General features: G+C 46.0%; 1 protein-coding gene across 7 annotated transcripts in view; it reads left to right on the forward strand.

Annotated features, from left to right (window-relative positions):
* Znf217 (zinc finger protein 217) overlaps nt 1-18,502 on the forward strand; it is a 39,497-nt gene that overhangs the window by 2,094 nt on the left and 18,901 nt on the right. For 2 of the 7 annotated variants that reach the window (XM_078051892.1, XM_078051895.1), the window contains exon 1: nt 13,007-13,211. The exons of 1 other annotated variant lie outside the window; for it this stretch is intronic. The gene's annotated coding sequence lies outside the window, so the exon portion shown is untranslated. Of the gene's footprint in view, nt 1-949; nt 971-9,655; nt 9,675-10,678; nt 10,862-13,006; nt 13,212-13,334; nt 13,531-18,502 lie in introns of those variants that run through there. 4 more of the 7 variants (XM_040274866.2, XM_040274867.2, XM_040274865.2 and 1 more) reach the window with 4 other exon arrangements.

Below are 18,502 nucleotides of genomic sequence, written 5' to 3' on the forward strand. Positions count from 1 at the left end.
TGTTTACAGCATGCTTTGTTTCCTCCAACCGTATTGATTTGGAGAAATTAATGTGACAGATTTTTTTTTTTAATGGCGGGGGGGGGGGGGACAGGACTTGTGTGTTTATGGGAGGGAGAGGGGAACAGGAAGTGATAAGAAAATACTTAGCAGGATGGTTCTTGGTTCTTAAAAGCCCAGCGTCTTAATTTTTAATTGCCTTTTCTTTCTTCTGGAAGAAGTTCAGGAAAGATGGTCCTCTTATCCTCATTTGCCTTTCAGAGTTTCAACTCTGGCAGGGATGTCCAAGTTACTCCTCAAAACAAGTGGGAACAAAACATAATCTCTTAAAATATTTTTAAGAGGACAGGCCGGCTTGGTCTTTGTAAAAATATGTCAACAAAATGTGCTAACCGCACGCCAAAAAAAAAAAAAAAATCACCCAGTTGTCAAAGGAGACCGAGGAATTAGATAAAGGAAGGGCTGCTTAGGAACAGGCAGCGTGCAGAGGGAGTGGGGCTGGTGGCATCTGAGTCACCGCCATGTGTGTGCCAGGCCGATGTTTGGAGGGGAGCAACGCGTTGTCCCCACTGCACAGGTGAGGCCTAGTGCCCTGGCCAGGATTTGGGTCTGGCTTCTGGAAAGACTGTTTTGTCTATTTCCGGTTTCCCAGGAGCAAAAGCCCGCCATAAAGTAGTGAAGGAGCGTGGGCCTGGATGAGTCGCAGGAGCCGGCCTGAGGTCCAGCCTGGTGGCCTCCTCATTGCGCCCGGTCGGGGTGCAGCTCCTACCTCAGCGTCCCCCGAGTCCCAGGGCCTGCTGCGGTGTGGCTGGAGGGCACAGCTGGGTACGCCTGCGCCCCCACGGCCTCCCTGCGCTGCCAAAGCCCTCACCTTCCGCTCCTCCTCCTTCAGGCCTCGCTCCACCTATCCTCTGGAGAAGATGCCCAGGGAATGCTGACGGCCAGCCGTCCCCCACCTTCCGAGAGCAAGGTATATTCTCCAAAGAGTTCCCTTTGCTTTGTCCGTACCGGGCATCAGGCGGATGGCGGAGCTACTCGGGTTCGCGAGTAGACCAGTCTGCCTCTAATCTGACTGCCCCTTACCTGCCGTAAACAAGCTCCTTTCTCTTTGCCCACCCAAGACTAGGTTCCCTGGCAGGGCCCTGCCCTGGGAAAGAACCCAGTGTGGGGGTCCCACCTGGTTCGGATTCCTGGTGATCTTCTGTGAACTTGAGCAATGGTCTTTATGATGGTGGCTGTCTTGACCTAAATCTAGAGCTTGCTGTGTGGGAGATTCCCTCCACACATGTAAGAGTGTTAGGGAAGGCTCTTACTCCATCTGTAAAATGAGGGGAACAGAGGGCAGGAAGTCAGAGTGAGGTGGAAGAGCTGGTCAAGCTGGGCCGCCGTGAAACCTTTTTTTGTCTTTTTTTTTTTTTTAGGGGGGGGTGCTTGGTATTGAGAATTGAACCCAGGAGTGCTGTACCACTGATGCCCACCCCCAGTCCTTTATTTTTTTAAATTTTATTTTGAGCTCAGTTAGTGATCCTCCTGCCTCAGCCTGTGTTGATCCTCCTGCCCCACCCATACCCTGTGTTGAAGCTTTGGTTCGAATACAGAGAGCTAGTTTCAGAAGCGTAGACCTTTAGCTGTTGGAGGTGCCTCCTTTCACAGTGGGGAGACCCTGATTCTGAGACTGCCTGAGAACCCCCAAGTAACCTATCCTCTGCTTGGCCTGGAAGAGCTCTCACCAGGTTGCCATTACTGTTCTCTGTTCTCCTGAGGCCAAGGTAGTGTTTAGGACTAAAAATAATGGCCTGAGTCCCAGGAGTTGCATGGGGTTTGGAATTGGATCTGGGTGGGAAGAACACTTCATTCTAGTGGCAGAGCCTTAAATCAGGGAAGTTAGCCATTAAGTAAGTGTGCTCACCACGGCTGGGCTTTCCACATCTGTATATGACTTTAAATATACAGGTTATCCCGATAACTGCCGAACACCAGGGTATAAACCAGATATGGAGCTGAGGCTGGCCCAGCATGGGCTGAACAAATTGTTTTGATTTCCTTCCCCTGTTTTTACTGTTACCATTATTATGATTGTTGCAGAAGTAACTTGAAATTGGACCCCCTTAACTATCACAGTGATTTCAGCCAAAGAGCCTCTGCTCCTATTTTAGGAGTGCTCTTGGCTATATCAGTGGTTCAATAAGTCACTCAGTCACAGAATCAGGTTGTCATTCTGCTCATATCAGGGCCAGAAAGCCCTATGCCATCCACACCACACCCCCAGGCCAATGTCTAGCTCCTCTCTGTGGCAGCCACAGTGCCACCCCAGTCTCCGTGCTTGCTCCTAATTGTGGGGCATGCTTTGTTTCAAGGACTTTGCAGGCCAGTCACTGAGCCTGGAATGTTCTTCCCCCGGAACTCCTTATGGCTCCCACTGCCACCACTTCAGGGCTTTACCCGGATGTCTCTTGAAGCCTTTCAGGACCTGCCTATTTAATATCCACCCCTCTTCCCCACTCCTTGTCCCCCTTATTTTTTGCACTAGTACTGGTCATCTGACATGATAGTATTAAATGCCAACTTAAGGAGGAGAGGCATTTTGATCTGTGTCGTTTCCTGTTGTGTCCCCAATACCTGGAACAGTACCTGGCACACAGTAGGTGCTTAATGTAGCTCAGTGGTAGAGGACTTGCCTAGTATGTGTGAGGCCCTGGGTTCCATCCAAGCAGCACACACACAAATTTTATAAAAATACATACATATATGTAAAGGCATGTTTGTATACATATTACACACAGATATTTTTATACATGTATATAAAAACTGTGTGTGTGTGTGTGTGGGGGGTTTGCTGGGGATTGAACCAGGGCCTTGTGCATGTAAGACAAGAAGGCAAGCACTCTACCGACTGAGCTCTATTCCCAGCCCTATAAAAACTGTTTTGTAAAAATATATTTTTACACATATATTTACATTTATATGCATATGTATAAATTCGTTGTGTGAGAAATAAATGAATGAACGAAAAATCCAGGAATCATTTCTATATAATTAAATATGATAGGACTGGGGACATTGCTCAGTTGGTAGAGTGCCTGCCTTGCATGCTCAAGGCCCTGGGTTCAATACCCAGCACCAAAAAAAAAAAAAAAAAAAAAAAAAAAGTTTAAATACAACAGTTAAGTTTTGGGGCATTGTCGCCTTGCATGAAAGCTACTGTTCCAGTACATGCAGGACACTGGCCTTCCCTCAGGTGGGAAGAGGAGTATACATGCGGGCTGGGCATGATCCAGGAGGTGCCATGGAGACATTGAACAAAGGCTAAGGGCTTGGAGAAGCTGGCATCTGGAGAGGACCTCTGGGGAAGCAGAATGGGTGGGACAGCAACTACTTGATTTTTGCCTCTATGTGGTGTGTGATGGGTTTAGGGAGATTGAAAGCCAGGGTGGAGCAGGCATCCAGGGGTAGGAATGAGTACACAAAAATTTGGTTTATCAAAAATTTTATTTCCAAGCCCGGCATGGTGGCCCAGCAGCTCAGGAGGCTGAGAAAGGAGGATCACAAGTTCAAAGCCAGCCTCAGCTAAAGCAAGGTGCTAAGCAACTCAGTGAGACCCTGTCTCTAAATAAAATACAAAATAGGGCTGGGGATGTGGCTCAGTGGTTGAGTGCCCCTGAGTTCAATCCCTGGTACCCCCCCCCACCAAAAAAAAAAAAAGAAAGAAAAAATTATTTCTAATGTTTTGTACCCTCTCCCAAAATTTAACACATTAGTTATATGTTTAAAATATTTGGGCTGGGGATATAGCTCAGTTGGTAGAGTGCTTCCTTGCATGCAAAGGCCCTGGGTTCAATTCCCAGCACCACAAAGGAAAAAGAAAAGTAAAATATTTATTAATTTTAATTGACAAGTAATAATGTGTATATTGATGGGGTACAGTGTGGCTTTATAAGGTACACATTGTGGAATGATTGTATCAAGATAATGAACATATCCATCACCTCATATACTTTTTATTTTGGTACTGAGGATTAAACCCAGGGTGCTCTGCCACTGAGCTACATTATTTTTTTTTTTTTAATTTTGAGTCTCACTAAATTTCTAAGGCTGGCCTCAAACTTGCAATTCTTCTGCCTCAGCTTCCCGAGTCACTGGGATTACAGGTATGTACCACGCTGCCTGGCATTCCCCAACTTTTATTCAAGCATTTGTGTAGACTTTTCTTATGATCTCTGTGTTTTTTTTTTTTTTTTTATCTATTTATGTTTATACATTCATACATAGTACACACTTATATATTTCCTTTAAAAATGTATTATTGTGGGGCTGGGATTGTGGCTCAGTGGTAGAGCGCTTGCCTAACACATGCGAGGCCCTGGGTTGTTCAATCCTTGGCACCACATAAAAATAAATAAATAAATGAAGGTATTGTGTCCAACTACAACTAAAAAATAAATATTAAAAATATGTATTGTATGTTTCTAAACAAAAATGGCATACCTTTTTGCAAATTGATTTTTTTTAAAGCTTTTTTTTTTTTTTTTTTTAAGAGAGTGAGAGAGGAGAGAGAGGAGAGAGAGAATTTTTAATATTTATTTTTTGGTTCTCGGCGGACACAACATCTTTGTTGGTATGTGGTGCTGAGGATCGAACCCGGGCCGCCCACATGCCAGACGAGCACGCTACCGCTTGAGCCACATCCCCAGCCCTTTTTTAAAGCTCTTGTCGTGGTGCTCTATTCACATGAGAACATATGCCACAGTTTCATTGCTTCTGACTGGTGTCCCTGTTTGAACATTTGGATGTGCATAGTTAACACTGCCATCTTTTTTTTTTGAGCAACATGTGGGTTATTTCTAATTTTTCACTATTATAAACAAGGCAGCAATTAACATCCTTGTGTATGCTTCTTTGTGCATATGAGTGATTATTTACCCAAGGGTAGATACTGTCATCTACTTGCTTGTTTTTTAATTTGATCAATGTCTGTTTCTCCTGTTCAAATATAAACTCCACGAGGGTAGGAATCGATTTGTTTTTGTGCCTCACTCCATAATTACCACCTAGCCAAGTCGCTTGGGAGAAAGGAGTGGTGGTCAATACATAGTTACTGAGTGAATCAGGCTGAGGGGTTGGCTGGGGCCATAATGTGGTTTTGCATCCTGGCATCCTGAGAGTAAACTAGGACTTGTTTCGGTAAAATGGGAGATTTTCACACAGGGCAGTAGCAGGATGGTTTAATAGTGGGTTTGGGGAAAAAATAAGCTAGGAAGAAGGGAGGAGGAGAACATGTGATGAGATTATTACCCAGGTCAGGAACAGGATGCCCGGTTAGAAAGGAAGGTGCCTGTGAGAGACTGTGATGATAGGATCTTGTTGTTGGGATCTTGATGATGGGATCTGTAGAATTTACTAAGTAGCTTTGAGGGGCAAGGTGAAGAAGGCATGGGGGCAGGAGTGATACTAGTCTAGAATATTTTAATTTTACATTATTGCCTTAGCTCTGAGAAAAGTACTCTGCTAACTGCTGTTGGAACCTAAGTTTTCATGACCTTTCTTACTACTTCAGAAGAGATTTACAGTCTACTGGGGAAGAGGGAGGTGGAAGGTGTACCCAGAACTCTAGGGTGTGGCTGAAAAGTGGGAGGAGACTACCCTTGGGCAATCCAGTGCCCAACTGCTGGTCCTGGAGGGGGGAGGGGGAGGAGGGAGGATTTTTAATTTTAATTTTTTAATTTATATTGTGTGTGTTGCTAGGGATTGAACCCAGCTTTGTGCATGCAAGGTAAGCACTCTACCAACTGAGCTATATCCCTAGCCCCAAGAACAATTTATCTATCTATCTATCTATTTATAGGGACCTGGGGTTGAACTCAGGGGCCCTCGACCACTGAGCCATATCCCCAGCCCTATATTTTTTTATTTTTATTTTTAATTTTTTTTTAAAGAGAGAGTGAGAGAGAGAGAGAGAGAGAGAGAGAGAGAGAGAGAGAGAGAGAGAGAGAGAGAGAGAATTTTTTTTTTAATATTTATTTTTTAGTTCTTGGCGACACAACATCTTTGTTGGTATGTGGTGCTGAGGATCGAACCCAGGCCGCACGCATGCCAGGCGAGCGCGCTACCACTTGAGCCACATCCCCAGCCCCCTATTTTGTATTTTATTTAGATACAGGGTCTCACTGAGTTGTTCAGTGCCTTGCTTTTGCTGAGGCTGGGTTTGAACTTGCAATCCTCCTGTCTCAGCCTCCCAAGCCACTGGGATTATAGGCATGTGCCACCACACCCAGCTGGGTTTTTAAAATTTTAATTAGTTTATTTATTTTTGAGGTGCCAGGAATTAAACCCAGGGCTTTGTGCATGTGAGGCAAGCACTCAACCAACTGAACTGTATCCCCAGCCCTGGATTATTTATTTATTTATTTATTTTGGTACCAGGATTGAACTCAGGGGCACTCCACCACTGAGCCACATCCTCAGCCCTATTTTGTATTTTATTTACAGACAGGGTCTCACTGAGTTGCTTAGTGCCTTGCTGTTGCTGAGGCTGGCTTTGAACTCTCTTTCTGTCTCAGCCTTCCAAGCCACTGGAATTACAAGCATGTGCCACCACGCCCAGCTAGATATTTTGCTTTTTAAAAAAAATTTTTGTGGTATGAAGACACAAATGGTGTCACTCTACTTTGTGTACAACCAGAGATATGAAAAATTGAGCTTTATATGTGTAATACGAATTGTAGTGCATTCTGCTGTCATATATAACAAATTAGAATAAATTAAAAAAAAATTGTTTTGTGATACTTTGGGTTAAACCCAGAACCTCCTATATACTAAAAAAGTGTTCTACCACTGAGCTACAGCCCAAGTTTAGGATGTTTTAACTTTGCCTCAGAGCCAGAGGGGGCTGACTGGCGAACATTCAGGATGCCAAGAAACTTGCATCAGTGTAGATTTTTAGAATTGAGGAAATTTAGGTTAGTGACAGACCTGGAGTTTGACCTGGGGTTTCAAATGACCCACTGGTTTCAGTGTAGTCTGGAAGGTAGGAGACAAAGTGTATGCTGTGTGACCTTAGGCAAGCTAATTAACCCTCCTGAACCTCTGTTCCTCTTTTCAAATAAAAGGTGATTATAACTAAAAGGAAGAGGATTGAGGGTTGATGAAATGGCACATAGTCCAGTGCTAGGCATGCCCATGGGGAACAGCTCTGATTCTGTGACCATACACCTGGCCAGGGGGAGGAAGATGTCAGCTTGAAGTAAAAGGAATCCACCTTCTTGAAGCTTGTCTTGTCCTTGTTGAACCAGAACAGGCTCTTTCCTGCAGAGGAAGAAATATTTGAAGTTCAATGATTCTCTTGCTCAGCCGCTGCCCCCGTGCTGGGGATGAACCCAGGGCTTCAGCCTGCTGGGCGACTGCTCTACCACTGCGCCAAACCCAGACCTGGGTCTTTCAGTTTTACTTCCCTCTCCTTTATGCAGCTTCCCTGGCCTCCTGGAACATAATCCCAAGTCTTAATAGGGGCCACTAGATCTTGCCAGCCACATTATCTGGAATTTTGTTTCTATTGTACCAGACTTTTGGGGATTTTACAAAGGCTGTGACACAATCAGACTTGAATTTTGACAAGATCAGTGTGACTGCCCAGAGATGTGATTATGTGCATCTCTGCTGGGAGGGTGACTCTGGAACCCAGGGACTGGGCCAAGACCTGGAGTCAGCCATGGAAATAAGCTTTGGGAGTTGGGGGGAGAATTCTGGGTGAGAAATATTATAAACGCAGGGGCCCTCCATGTAGAGATGGCATTATGGGCACCGAGAGAAGATGAAGAAGAGAGGTGCCAGCATTGGGACCTGGGGTCCTTCAGGGTTTGGAAGTCAAGGAGAGGAGGGATACCAGCACAGAGTGACGGGAGTAGTCAGGAGGGCCTGGTGGCCAAGTGCAAGAGAGCACAGGGTCTGGACTCGAGCAGGCGCTGGAGATGTGGCACCTGAGATGGAGAGTTGACCACCTCCTGTCCTGCCTCAACTGAAGTTCCGTCCCCAGTGCCTGGCCAGGTCTTTACAAAGTCCTTGTTCCTCTGTCCTTGCCCTGTCCTGCTCCAGGGGCCCCTGATGTGTGCAGTTCCTTCCCAAGCTCCGTGTTCTTCTTGGGGTCCTTTTTCCTTTTCTCTTCTCTGGGAATGGAACACTCCTCTCTATCTTAGTATGATTTGCCATCTGACTTCCGGGGGGGTGGGGTGTCTCAGCTTTCCAGGGAGCCCCAATCAAATAAGCAGATGTCTGACTCTCTCCAGTCACCAGGCCCCTTGGGGTACAAATATAACCACGTGTGTTATCTGTCTCCCCAGAGGGACAAAGGCCTACTTGTTTTGCTTACTGTTCTGCCTCCCATACCTACAACAGTGCCACACTCCCCAAAACCTGGGCATTCAGGCTCTGCACAGCCTGTCTCAGGTCCTTCTCCAGAGCCCTGTTGAAGTACGGATATTTGTTATTTCTATAGTAGAGATATTTGTATTTTCCATTATCTTTTTTGTCATGTTCCCCACCCGTTTTTAGAGATAAAGAAACTGAAACCTAAGAGATTAAATTATACTCTAGGATTCTGCTTCTCTCAAGAAGTGGAACCTGTGTATTAGAGCCCAGGTGATTGGACAGAAGATGGTCCTAATCAGGCCATCATGTCAGGAGCTTGGGGAACAGAAAGGGCAGCAGCTGATTTCCTGGAGAGAAGGAGAAGGGGAGCTGGGGAAAAGGCAGGACAAGGCTGGAGGCCCTGGTCAGAGGAGTGGCAGTGGCTCAAGTTTAGAACATTAAGTGAGAGGCTTGCTAAGACAGGAGCCTGGGGGTGCTAGGCCTAGCCAGATCCACAGGGCTGGTGAGGCATGCTGTGGAGTCTGTTCTTTTCCCCAAGGCAATAGGAAGCCATTAAGCAGGGTGGTGACATGATCTGATATCCACTGTAAAAGATCTCCAATGTTAGAGATGGAAAAGACATTAAGGCAAACCTAGGAAGGAATAAACTGGGAGAAATCTGCGCACACTCCTTATTGTGGGTGTGGGTTGAGGTGCCTTGGACTAGGCTGGGCTAGAGAAGAAGGTAAGGGGGCAAAGTTTACAGTAAGGGAAAGGCTGGAGATGTGTGTATGTGGGGAGGAAATTTTATCTGACTTCAGGGTTTTAGTTTGAGTGGGTGGATGGGAAATGGTTCTGATTATTGGGATGATGGGATTATTGGGTAACAGGATTTCAAATGTTCCTTATTTTCCTCTTCTCCGCCTTCCTTCATCCTGAAGCTCCGCCCCTAGAATCCCTGATGAGTGGTAGAAGCTTTGGAGAGGTGTTTGTACACGTGTAATCATTAAGGAAGTTTACATGAACATTTTAAGTGAAGTCAACCTTGGAAAACAAGAGTAATGTCAGGAAGATGTAGGTTGTGTTTGCAGCGGGGGATAAAGGGACAGTTGGAATCCAACTGACTTCTTTACCTTCTCGTGATTGACTTATTCAATCAGGTCTCCATTATATCTAAATCTTTATTTAAATTGGCTTTCTGCTTGGCCCCTCCCTTTCTGGTTTCCTTGTAAAAACCAGCAATCACACATCTCTTCCAGTATTGCTCCCAGCCAGGTGGACTGGCCAGCTCCTAGGGTTTCCAGGTTCCAGGCACTGCCTTCCCCCCCCCAAAGGTAATTTCTGCTATCTATTTTTTATCATATGTTCTGGTGATATTTTATAGGAGGTTTAAAATTGTGAGGACTTGCGTGGGGTTGGGAAACTTAATAGAAAAAAAGTGTGGCATTCCCTCGGGTTGTTATTCCTACTTCATTTAGTGCATTCAGTCTTGTTAAAAGGGCTGTCCCTGTTTCCTTCTCAAATGTCCTTTGTAGTTTGCAAATGCTGGCAGGTCTGCCCAACTTCTTCATTCTCTTTTCCTGCCGCCTCCTCACTGCAGTTTTTCAGGTTTTCCTGCTCTGAACACTGAATTCTTTTACTTCGATTATCTATGTTGGCTCAATTTCAGCTCCAGGGATTTACTCACAGTTTCCAAAAAAAAAAAAAAAAAAAAGAAAAAAAGAAAAAAAATACTTCTTCTCTCTTTTTTTTTTTTAAATAATAGTTCCACAGTGAAATACTTATGAAAGATCATATTAATTTCTGTTCTTCTAATTAAGGCTAAATCTCAAAAGATGATTCCAATAACTATTAAAATCAGCAAATCAGAAGTTTTTTTTTTTTTTTTTGGTTGTTATGAGACCCGAGAATGCTGGGGCAAGCAGGATCTGGATAGAAAAATCAGATGTTAGCCAAACCTAGAGGCCTGATAGTGCTCGGATCAAATCAGAGATAATGTGACTTTATAGGCGCACATTGGGAAATAAGACTTAAGGAGGGCCTGCGTGGGTGATTGGGGAAAACGAGGTGAAGCTGATGGTTGTCGCATTAAGAGGTGCTGAGTGGGGCTTTGCTCCTTGGCCCTCCTGGGGGCAGCTTGTCCCGAGCAGTGGGCTCACAAGGGGGCACAGCTCTGCGGGGCCCCCCTCTTTGTTTTCCGCGTCTGGCGTTTGGCAGCACCTGACTCGTTGGGAGCCGGTCTGGCCCCCAGTGAAGGCGAGGCTGGAGCACGCGTGGGCGGAGCCAGGGCTCGGAGACCAACGTTCCATTTTTAGTTTTCACTCCATACGATAAAGCGAGTTCTTAGCTCTTATTACGAAACTGAATGTTCCTGGTGTTCTCCTGTTACTTTTGGAGTTTCCATTTTTAATGAACTACACACGCTTTCCATATAAATCGGAGGCGTGCGAGCCTCTACATGCTGAGGGAGGAAGCCCTCACCGCGAAATTCACATCCTCGCTCCGCGGCCTTTTGAAAACAGTATGTATTTGCAACCCAGCAGTCAGTCACTGGCAGAATTTTGCAACGATTTCCCAGTTTTGTTGGCTGGTCTCCAGGAGTTAAGGCTCTTTGTAATTCTTTACTCAAACATCAGGATCACATACAGAACTCTTAGCAGATAGATCAGTTAACACAGTTCTCTTTCAGTTTTAAAAGCTACAACATAATAAGATTTTTTTTTTTTTGGTGGTAGGAGGAAGGGGAGGAGAAAGTAACTACCCTATGATGCCATAATGCTCGACAAAGTCGTGGCTTTGTGAGGGCATAGGGGAAAAAAAGCACCACTTTTTTTTTTTTTTTCTTTTGCTCCAAAAATAATTCAGTAGCAACTAGGTTTGTGAGCCGGAGTCCCATTGTTCTTAGTGAAACGATTATTTGTCAAAATATTTGATTGTTTCCCTATGCCTACTGAAAAGTTGAGACTTTTCTTTTTGCTCCATTTTGACACTGGGTTTTTTAACTATCCGCGCTATTGTGTTTACAGCATTCAAGGTTTCAGAGTTCAAAGGTTACCCATTAACATGTAGAGTGAGGCTACACTACGGTTAGACTCAACCTGGTGCCACTTGTTCATAGTTTCTTTGTTTTGGAGCAGGGCTCACAAGTCATTTGTTTTGATAAAGTGAAGTTTCTTGCTCATGAAGAGTGTGTTTTTGAAGTATGTTTTAGAGTGTGAATATTCATAAGGTATTAAACATTTTAAGGAAAGGTATTCATCTTTTGTGAGAAAAGGAACTTAGTACTGAAAATGATCAATATCCATGTACTGCCGTGAAAAAAACAAAACAAAACAAAACAGTGCTGGCCTAAGGATCTACTTCTGGCACTGCTAATTAATTAAGTGTGAGTAAGTAATTGATTCACTTCCTTTCTAAAAAAGACTAACCAGACCATATGTGGGGCTAGTAGTTATATATAAAATGACAGCAAAACATTAGGCTGGTCTAGCTCTTCCTCTTTGCTAAGCTGGCTTCTCAAATTCCTTTTCCTATTTATTAAGGATTGCGTTGCTCACCAGTTCCGGATTTTTTTTTTTTTTTGTAGTGCTTTGGTTTTTTTTTTTTTTCCTTCTGATATAGGAGATATATTTTAAGTGCTTTTCTTGATGTGTTTTTAAGGTTTTCCATTTTGGATACACTGAAGGCCAGTTTTTTAAAAAAAACAACTTGGCTATTTTGTTTGTAGCGACTTGCATAGATCCATTTCACATTTGCATTAATTTGCATTTTGGAGCAGAAAAATTAGTCGATGTGATTGTTTCATCCATGGTTCCTCCTTGGGGCTTGGTTGAGATAGGGGGATATCTCAGACCTTTGGAATCATAACCTTTTCCTGCCTTTTCTTTCTTTCATCCTTTCTTCTTGTAAGCAAGGAAGAAAACAGTTGGGAAACGATTTAAATAAGTTGGTGCAGAAAAGAGGAGGAATGGCTAGTTTTTTGTGTTTGTTTTTGTCCCCACTTTTAGTCTAGTTTCATCCACAGGATTTCTATCAAACCTAATAGCTTCTTGGAATATAGGCCAAATTTAGAAATCTGAAATAAGGGCAAAGCAAGCCCAGCTTCTTAGAAAAAAAAAAGATCACAATTAGCTTTATGAAGATTCTAATTTAAAGAAAAATTATCATCTTATCTCATTTTCCTTCCTCATACTTGAAGGGTATTTGAAAAAGTGCTTTCTGTACATAAGTATCTTCCAACGTACCCCAAACTATTGTATAGGGTTTTTGTAATTCTGGATGACCCAAGAGTTCGGCTACCAGCCCCTCCCCTCGCTTAGGCACACCTTGCAAGGGAGGGGGGGAGGCTGCGAGGCGAGGGTAGGTTGTGCGCCTGCGCACTACCATCGCGGCCCCCTCCCCGAGTACCTGTCACTGGAACCGCCGGGGGCGCGGGCCGGCCACGTTAGGCCGGATGGCGGGAGGAGGAGGCGGGGGCGGCAGCAAGGCGCGCGCGTGCGCCAGAGACTCTGCGCAAGAACAGAGTGTGCGCGTGCTCGTCCGCGCGCCCGCGCCCGGAGGCGGGGTCCGCGACGGTGGGCGGGGCAGGGGCGCGCCTGCGCAGATCACGTGGACCCCGGGGCGGGGAGGGGGCGTGGCCGGGCGGCCGGTGGAGGCTGGAGGCGGGGCGTCCTGAGCGGCGGGGCCGGGGGAGGGCGCAACAGCTGCTCCGAGCACTTTCTGACCCAACAGTCCCCCAGCGCCGGACGCGCCGCGCCCGGCGGCTCTAGGGACCCCCGCGCCTGCACTGTCCCCGCGCGGACGAGTAGGGGGCGCCCGCGCCTTTGCCCCCGTGCGCACCCCGCCCCGCTCACCTTAGCCCCGCGCCCGAGGTGAGCCCGGCCCCCAAATCCTCCGGCGGGGGCGGTGGCGGTGGGGGTGGGGAGCGCTCTTTTTCGGGGGAGGGTCTTCCCGGCGCCAGGCTGAGGCGTCCGAGGGGATGGCTTCGCCCCTCAGCCCCGGGCCCCCGTCTCTTTTGGGGGGCCGGGTGCGGGCGCGGGACCGGGAGGTGTCCGCACAAAAGGCCGAGCGAACTCGCGTTGCCTGCTCCTCCCCGCCCTCCGCCCGCTCCTCCCCATTCAAACCTCGCCGGCTCGCGGTGTCAGAGCAGCCGGCCGCCGTGAGCGAGGGAGGGCCGAGCCCCGGCCGCAGGTAAAGGGCTCCCCGGCCCCGGCCCGGCCCCGCTCTTAGGGGCGCCCCTCCTTGGGCGGGCGGCGCGCTCCCGCGCCCGGCCGCCGCGCTCCTCCGAGTGCCCTCCAGGGCCGGGCGGGGGTCCCGGTTTTCGCGGCCGGGGCGGGGGCCGCGGCTGCGAGGGCCGCAGTGGGGCTCTACGAAAAGTTGGTGCCCGCGGGCAGGTCTCCCGCTCGCCGCCCGGGCCACGGGGCGCGCGGAGGGGCGGGCGCGGGGTCCCCGCGGTGGCCGGGGGGCCCGGCAAGTTGGAAACAGCCAAAACAATGCGTCCTAACAAGCGTCCCCCGCAGACAATGGCCGGGCCGTCCACACCGGCCGGCGGGGGGCGCGTCCACGGGGGCCGCGGGGGGCGGGCCTCGCCGCGGACCCCAGCCTTCGTCCGCTCAGTCCCCCTCGGGGCGCCCCGAGTCCGTCCCGGGAGCCCCGGGTCGCCTGCCCATCCCCGAGCCCGCGGCGCACAGGGCTGCGTTTCCAGGATGTGTGTGATAAGGTGGTTTGGCTTTTTTCCTTTTAAAGATTTTTCCAAAAACTTCTGGTGCCCCATAAACTCTTAAAGAACGTCTTTGCAACTCTGGATTCCAGTGGGGGAACCTAGAGCCAGCGGGAGGCAGAGCCGGGAACTCTAAAGGGCTGGGCGGACTGAAGTGTTAGCCTGAGAGTGTTTCTTCTCTTTAAAGGGAAGTTTCTGCGGCAGGCGCTGGGTGGTGGGACGCGGGGTTTCCGATGCAGAGCTCTCTGCACTCTTTTGGCCCCAAACACGAGCGCACGCGACGGGGAGCGGGGCGCCGCTGGGCCGGGGCTACAGCCGGGCTGCCTGGGCGGTCCGCCCGAGGGCGCAGGCGGCGCCGGTCCCGGACCCACACTTTAGGATTGGGGCAGGGCCACCGAGGACGGGAAGCCGCATTCTTGGGCGGGTGGGGTGGGTGGGGGTGGGGAGAGCCGGCTTTCCTCAAGGTTCGGTTACAGGAGCCTGGGAAGCCACCGTGGCCCCTCCTGGGACCCCCGTGGCCTGTCCTCACTGGAGCCGCAGAAACCCTCCCCCTCGTTTCTCCCCAGGAAAAGGGTAGTCGTTTCCAGGGTTAGGGTTTCAATGTGTTGTTCTTGAGCCTCAATTTATCTTTCTGAATCAGCCTATAGGGCTTTGAAGCCTTGGACATTCCTAAACACGGATTAAATAAGTGGCGGTTGCCGAGGTCCGGGGGCTTATTCAGGGTCGTGTTATTGACCACCGTGTGTACTAGCCACAGCGTAGCTGGTTTCCTAGTTTGGTAGATGGTTTGGAACCATTAAGCTGTATGTTTCAAGAAGCCTAGGTCTGATTTAGTTCAGGTTGATTCAATTATGTCTTCATCGCTTTTGAGTTGGTTGAATGAGTTGACATGAGATTAAGCCCAACAAAAGAAGAGGCAGGGTAACAACAGCTGCCATCCAGGCCTGGCGACTTAGGTAGGGGTCTCGGGGGCCTTCCACCTTCTCTTTGTATGTCTCAGGAAGTACATTAGAGTTCTTATTTTACTGTACTTTCCTCCTGAAGTGGATGGACTTCTTTGATAAGACTTAAAATGCTAAATTTTGTAATGCTTTGAGGCTGAGTAATAGATCTAGAGTTTCTAAAAAAGGCTTTATGTGTCTGTAGTGACAAGTGCAGCGTAATAACCTAATTGCTTTTCGTCTGAAAAATACAAGTCAAACCACTGGTTTGTGCTTGCTTAGTTAATGTGCTAAGAACTTTTAAGGTGTGTCCTTAGTGGTAGATGACTTTTTTCCTTCTGAGAAGTCATGTTTATTTTAGATACTGTTTTGTTCAGTGTTCTGGAGACTGTAGTAGTATTTTGGGTCTTTTTTTTTTTTTTTTTTTAAATCATGTTTTAGTTGAAGTCACCCCTTCCCCCTCCCCATTTCTGCCAGTTTTAATCGGTTATGTAAGTGGTAAATTCAAGTGGCAATGACTTACTTAAAAATTCAGTTGTCAGTAGTTATAAGATTTATAATTTATTTGGATTGTAGAATAGGGTTAATAATCTGGTGGTTTGGAATTTTACTTGATGTGGGGAGGAAGGCCAGTCCTTTCGAATTGTACGTTTATTTGCATACCGGAGGAGGAAGTGGAGGGAAAGATTATGACTTATTGGTGAAGGACACATACTTTTTTTTTAGTGTCTACAGCTTCTTTTAATCCTTTTATCTTCAGGACACCTTCCTACCACTTTGCAGTTTGACCTTTGCTGTAAATAACAAGTGAGATGGAAGTTGAGCAGTTGTCCTGGGTTCAAATTATTCCCTTTCACTTCTTACTTAAAAAAGGAAGTAAGACACCACTCAGAAAAAATCTGTAGAAACAAATTCCTCCCCTCACCCTTAAGAATCTATTTTGATAATAGCACAATTTTCCCCCCCAGGTGGTAGGGAGGAGGGGGAGTGAAAGTTCTGACTTTGGCTGCCTGTCTTTAAGGTGGGGAGATTTGCATTGTCTTTCTAATCCTCCATTTTTGGCAGTGAAACTTGAGGGAGGAAGGGAGCCCCTAATCCCCTTCCAGTGGACTTGTTTTAGAGGAAATCTGAAAATAAGACTTAATCATCAAGTCACTTACAAACTGATGAAATAATTAAGGAATACGTGGTCTGGCCATGACTAAGTCTGCCTCCTTATTGTAGATAAATGCTAATCACTTTTTTTTTTTTTTAACAACACTTATTATGAAATGGTATGTTTTTGCCACAGCAGGGTTGCCATTTCCCAACCCTGGAGCACTCTTAATTCTGAGATGCTTGATTAGAGCCTTGGGGGTCCCAGAAGATGTGATGTTTTTCCACTTTATCAAATTGCATTCTTTTCTCACAGTTGCCACAAACATGATATTGGTTGATAAGAACTTTTTGAGTAGTTTTAATGACCCTTGACTGCCTAAAACATACTGCTTTAAAATAGGATCTATTTTTATTTGATACTCTTCTGAAAATAAATGGGGCTTTTTTTTTTTTTTTAATTTCATAAGCTTTGTTTCCATTTGCTTTAAAAAAAAAATCATCTTGTATGGTTGTGCCTCGTGTGCCAGTGTGGCCTGTGTTGCGGGTTTCGAGGTTGCTGGGTATGATTTGTTAAGTGGTTCTTTCCTCACTTCCCATTTCAGTTTAATCCCTCGGCAGTGTGTTTAGTAAATGAATTGAAAAGGTAAAGCTGAAGTGCTTTGCTGGGGCTCTACTTTTGAGCCTTACAATTATAAGTAGGAATGAGAAACATGACGTGTAGGTGGAGGGGTATGCTGATAAATTAAAATAAATGTAATGATTTTAAGTTAAATCATTACAATTGGAATATATAGAATAGTTCTCAAATTACTGGAGTATTAAAAAATAAAAACCTGGAAGGTATGTACAGAACAGCTACCAAAATTGAAGAAATTCCAGTCATTCATTGAATATTTAAATTTTATTGGGAAGTGCTTAGTTACAGCTTGTAAATTAAGCTTGTGACAATAGAGGAGTCTTCATTCTCGAGCCCCTTATCTCCAGATTTTGGGGGGAGGGGAGCTAACTGGTTTAAATGCACATGGGAGAAAGAACATATTACACAAAGACTGCAGGAAATTTCTTAAACAGGGGTGGGAAGCCTGATTATTGAATGTTACTTAATGGCCCCATTTTAGGGGCAGGAATAAATACTTTTCTGAAATGGGCCTTTTCAGAGTAAGGTGAGCTGGATTATTGTTCTCCAGGCGGTGATATAGTTTGGACAAATTTGCAGTGGTATGTGGGGCAAAGGTTTTTGAGTTTAGACCAGGAGGGCAGATAGCAATCTGACTTTAAGGAAGTAGAAGAACCAGGGACCATTCTTTCCTAAAATCTTCAGCTCTGCCGAGCACACTCAATTCTACACATCTCTTCTCCAAGTAAAGAGGGGGAAGCCCCTGTTAGCCAGCTGCCACCACAGATCACCCTTTTATATTTAACGTTGGAGTGCTCCTTTTTAAAGGACTTACATTTGAACATTTGTTGACCCGACTGTTCTAACATCCCCATTACTTCCTGCCCAGGGTATCAACATAACCGAGTTACTGGAAATTTGGGGCCAGTTTGGTAATTTTATGATAAAGTTGAGAAATAAAATTACTAAACCTGAAAAGACAGCTGAGTAAGTTGTCTGAGAGAATGAATTTAATTCCCTGGCTTTTGTTCTTAAGCCTGACCAGTTGTTTTTGACCCACACTACCCCAAAGTCAGGCTGGTTCCTAATGGGCTTGAGTAGTGTTCTTGTGTTGGTGTTCATTACTTTGTAGTCTGCCAACTTTTCAAATTGAAGATGTAGTTAAATGGATGGTAATTTTAGATTCCAGATGGGTTTTGTCCTTGAACCAATTAGGAGTATTTTTTTTTAACCTTTCTACTTGTACTAAATCAGGATAACTTAAAAATACCCTTATACCAGAAATGTTTTTTTCCTCTTTTTTTGAGGGTGGTAATTTATAAAATTTTTCTTCAGTTTCATATATTTATCTTTTGAATAGTGATTAGGTTATTGAAAGGAGACTGGGTTTTTTTTTTTTTTGCCTTAGATTGGAAGGCAAACAGGTAACTTACAAGAACCAGATATGATTTTAATAGTCAACAGAAGATGGGGGGATATTCAGACATTCTAAAGAAGGCTCTCAGGACCCAGGCATTGCCTCTGCTTCTATTGATCCTGAAGTTAGTTCAGTTGGGTTTAATTTGGATGTGATGGTTGCCTTGTGGGAAGAGTGGTCTTGTGTGTGTATGATGCAGTGTGACAGGTATCATACTTTGTGACATACAGTTACTTATGTGTGTAGGTATGTACGTGTAAGTGTTTTCTTTGTAGAGTTTTAACAGGCAAAGATAGGACAGTTTATTTTTTAAATTGCTGATATTTCCCCCACCCCCTCCCCTGGGGTGTGGTTAGACCTGCCAGATCTTT

This window comes from Ictidomys tridecemlineatus, chromosome 5 (assembly GCF_052094955.1).
Source record: "Ictidomys tridecemlineatus isolate mIctTri1 chromosome 5, mIctTri1.hap1, whole genome shotgun sequence".
Classification (NCBI taxonomy): Eukaryota; Metazoa; Chordata; class Mammalia; order Rodentia; family Sciuridae; genus Ictidomys; species Ictidomys tridecemlineatus.